This window comes from Humulus lupulus, chromosome 8 (assembly GCF_963169125.1).
Source record: "Humulus lupulus chromosome 8, drHumLupu1.1, whole genome shotgun sequence".
In the NCBI taxonomy this organism is placed as follows: Eukaryota; Viridiplantae; Streptophyta; class Magnoliopsida; order Rosales; family Cannabaceae; genus Humulus; species Humulus lupulus.
This window is the reverse complement of record NC_084800.1, coordinates 125,829,362-125,833,646: the sequence shown is the minus strand read 5'-3', so window position 1 is coordinate 125,833,646 and position 4,285 is coordinate 125,829,362.

The following is a 4,285-nucleotide window of genomic DNA, read 5'->3' as shown; positions in this document are numbered from 1 at the left end:
TAATTCACAATAAAAGAGAGAAAATGTATAAAACAAAGTTTATTTACTACTTTAATTTAAGTTCCTAAAAGTAAAACACTTTATTTGGCATTATAATCTTAAACCGCGATTTGACTCGTGGATAAATTGATGTTTAGCACAACTACAACCAAGTTATAGCAATTGATTTACATATTTATTTATATACTAAGTATAAAATACGTGCAATGCACGTTATATTTTATATTTTTTAGAAATGATGTAATATTCAAAAAATTAATTAGATAATAAATAACATAATTATTAAAATATACAATAAGATTTATGTAGAAGGTTGTTGTCGTATTACGTAAAGAATTACTTTGAGGTATCTTTTCAAACAGTGATTGCTTCAATAACAATATATTGAACCTATAACTGGTTAAAACCAACTTGAATGAAATAATTGAGCTCGACAAATTGGGCAAGAAGGATTTCGACCAAGCCAGTTAACAATACAGTCGACATGAAATATATGTAAACATTGTGGCATATGTGCAAAGCTCATTCCCACTTCAAATTCCTCCAAACACACAGGACAGCTCTGCCCTATCTGTTCATCACATTCTCTAACTATGAAAGTAATAAGAATCAAATCCACAATCTCCATATTATTCCAATATGGAAACCAATCCTCAACTGCCATGTATGTCTCACAATCTCAAAGTTCTATCTATCATTAAACATTCTTTTTTAAATAGTCACGATACTCTAGTTAATATCCAAAATATAATAGTTAGACTGTGTTCGATAATAATGATATTAGTAATTTATAAAAATTATTTTTTTTAAATATTTATAAGTAACAAATTTTAAAAAGCACAACTAACAATTATTTAATTTAAACTGGTTGTTTATATGATGTTGAACCTATGGGTTAGTCATTTCTGATTTTTATTTTCGATTTTGGTAAATGATAACAATTATTAAATATTTTTGAAGTGTAGTTGAGATGTAACTCTTAGCTTTTTCTTAATCTAAATATAATACAAAGAGTCGAATGTTTGAAAGTGATATTCACTTATGTTTGCTTTGGTTTTCATTTTATTTAGTGAAACGATGTTGAATTATGTAGTAGTTTAGTTTATGTATAAATAATAAATTAGAATTTGTTAATGTACTGAGAATAATCATAATTTAACTAACATTTGGATAGTTCGGATTGTTCTTTAAAAGTTCCCGAGATGAAATCACAATGTATTATAACAAAACACCTGGGAAAAATAAATCAAAAGTGGAATAAATTTTCTAAATTATCAATTTGTATAAATATAATATATATTTTTAATATTTTCGTAATTTTGTGTTTACCTCTTCTGCAAGTAGAATTAATTTTAGAAGGATGATTTTGATTTTCTTATTATGAGTTTTTTTATTGATAATGAGAATGCTAAGATGACTTTTTAGCATTTGTATTGTGCCTGTGATTGCCAAAAGTTGTGTAGTTTTGAGTGTATTGTGCTTGACATAAATAAGAGAATTAGAGAGGCATAAGAGATTAAAGAAAATTCATTTAATTTCTAAAATTTCTTTTCACCATTTTCAGATGCAAGAGAATGATAACTTCGGGAAGAAAAAATCAATTTACTCTGGCGAATGAAAATAAAAATTTCCACTGTAAGAACATTCTAGAAATGTAAATTACATAGAAAATAATTTTAACAAGAAATCATAACTAAATCTATTTTAATAGTATTGTAAAGTATTACAAATAAATTGTAAACTAAAACTGTCCGATCTAAGATACAAATTCCAGAACACATCAAAAGAAGAAATATATAATACAATTTTACAAAGAGAAACAAAATAACAATTTTTACAACGAAGGTTTGAATAAAAACAAAAGTACTGAAAAGAATGAAATCCATTCCCAAAAAAGTATGTAGACGTTAAACAACAATGTGTTACTCAATCAAACAAGTTCCTCAAGTAAACAAAAATCTTAAAGCCCTTAGACCTTGTAGCAAAACTTGCTAAAAATTCAATCACTTCATTCAGAAGGTTAAACCATTACCACTACGACCACTGCCATCGACATTCACCAAAACCACCATAAATGTACTTCCAATAGATTATTTATTCTATCCTTTAGAGAACAACAATAATAGCAAGAGTCACAATATGTGCACACAAAATATGCGGCAAATGGCCTTGGAGGCTTATAATGAATGTTGATAATGGTGGGAGCAGAAAGATAAAATCAAACCGAAGACTCATGCATAAAACTATCATTAGGCCAAAAAAAAAAAAGTTCATAACCTACGAATCAAAGATGGGCCAAAATAGATATTGACAAAATCAAATAGATGAGAATACTAAGATAACTTTTTAGTATTTGTATTGTACTCTTGAAATGATGTGTACTTCTGAAGTGTTGTATTGTTTAATTTATTTTAAGATTAATCATTTGATTTTGTAAAGAAGCAATTATTGTATTTTTTGGGGATAGAAGCAATTGTTCAGTTTGAATGACTTATCTAAACTTTAACTTTTTTTTAGCATATTATGTTTTTTTTTAGCATATTCTATTAAAATCATACCAAATTCTGTTAAACATATGAAATTCTATTAGGCACACAAAATTCTGTTTGATAGCCATTTATATAATAGGTAAGATATATGTATATATTGTCGCCGGATGTAAAAGTGTTCTTGGCAAAAAAAAAAGTGTCTTGTCCCGCTCATAAATATTAATATATATATATATATATTAGTAATGTGGGCCATCGTCATTATAATAATGTTATATTTTGCTGACAACTTGTATAAATTACCTGCTATCTCCAGTTATACTTACCGGATGCCTTGGTGTCATAATATGAGTTGGAAAATTAAGTAATATCAAATGTTTTGAGTAGGGATAAAAATGTAATCTTATACAATTTTATGTTAGTGATGGATATATTTATTGTAAATAAATATTAATAACACACAAGTGATATGAGGTTGACTAGTTTCATTTAGACGATGTTCAGTAAATAACGTATATTCATACGAAGTGATATTTTGACATAATGTGTGTATTTGTGGAATAAATATTACTCAGTCACACATATTTTTGTCCTCCGTCCACTAAACTTGGCCTAAAGTGGAGCCAAAAAAAATAAAGGGAAGTAATAATTATGCTCTAAATATTGTGTGTCTAATATGCTCCTAATTTAATATTTTAATTAATCAATAACATTATACCTACTAGTGTTATAATGTTTATCTATACTAATTTAATTTTTTAATTAATCAATAACATTATACCTACTAATTGGTATATTAACTTAACAACCCTGAGGTGAAAGTGAGCAACTTAATTTTCTTTATTGCATTGTTGCCCAAGTGCCACGCACAAAGTCGATGAGTTGAAGACGATAATAAATAGTGAATGGTGAGAGCCATTCTATCATCACCATTAGTGAGTACTACATCGGTTTTTTGTTGCCCATGCAATCTATGAAAACCCTTAACAACCAAAAAAATGCATCTTCTGTTTCACCCAGAAGAAATGTTAATCCAAAAACGCATGTCTCAAAGTGTTGATTGACACCGACAATAATTATCAATGGCTTATTATACTTGTTGGTCTTGTACGTTGAATCAAAAGAAATTGCCTCACCGAATATCATGTTGTAATGCCCTGGTTAGCTAAGACCGTTACACTGTGTATTTTAAATAATGTTAAACTTGCTAACGAGTCATTTGGCCATAAGCGTGCAACTAAATGTGATTAACGGTCCAGGGTTAAAAATTTTGGTCAAAAGGGATGGATATTTCATTAAAAGGACAAGTTGTACATGGGATCCCATAATAAACGTTTACAAAGTTGTTTACAGTTCCAAAAGGGTAATTACAACTCAAAAGTTACAACCCGCCGACCTAAGCGGCAAAAATAAGGTTTAACCCTAGTTCCTATGATAAACCTTGGTCGTGGTGGTCAAGTGATTGCATATGTACACATCGCCACCTAAGCTCTCCAACTCATGGTTGGTCCATCTTTCCTTTCTCCTTACCTGCACCACATAGCACCCGTGAGCCAAGGCCCAACAAGAAAACTTAAACATGCTCATAAGCAGTGAATAGAACATTTCCAAATCACAATAAATATCCCCAGCAGTAATAACCCTACTCATTCATGCATACCATTCATACAGATGACTGCAATGTCATATGGGACCAAATGCCCTAATTAAATGATTAATTGAATCATATCGGGGCCCGTTGCCCACTCTACATGATTAATAAATCACACTTGGTTTAGCGCCCTAGGATCTGGGAC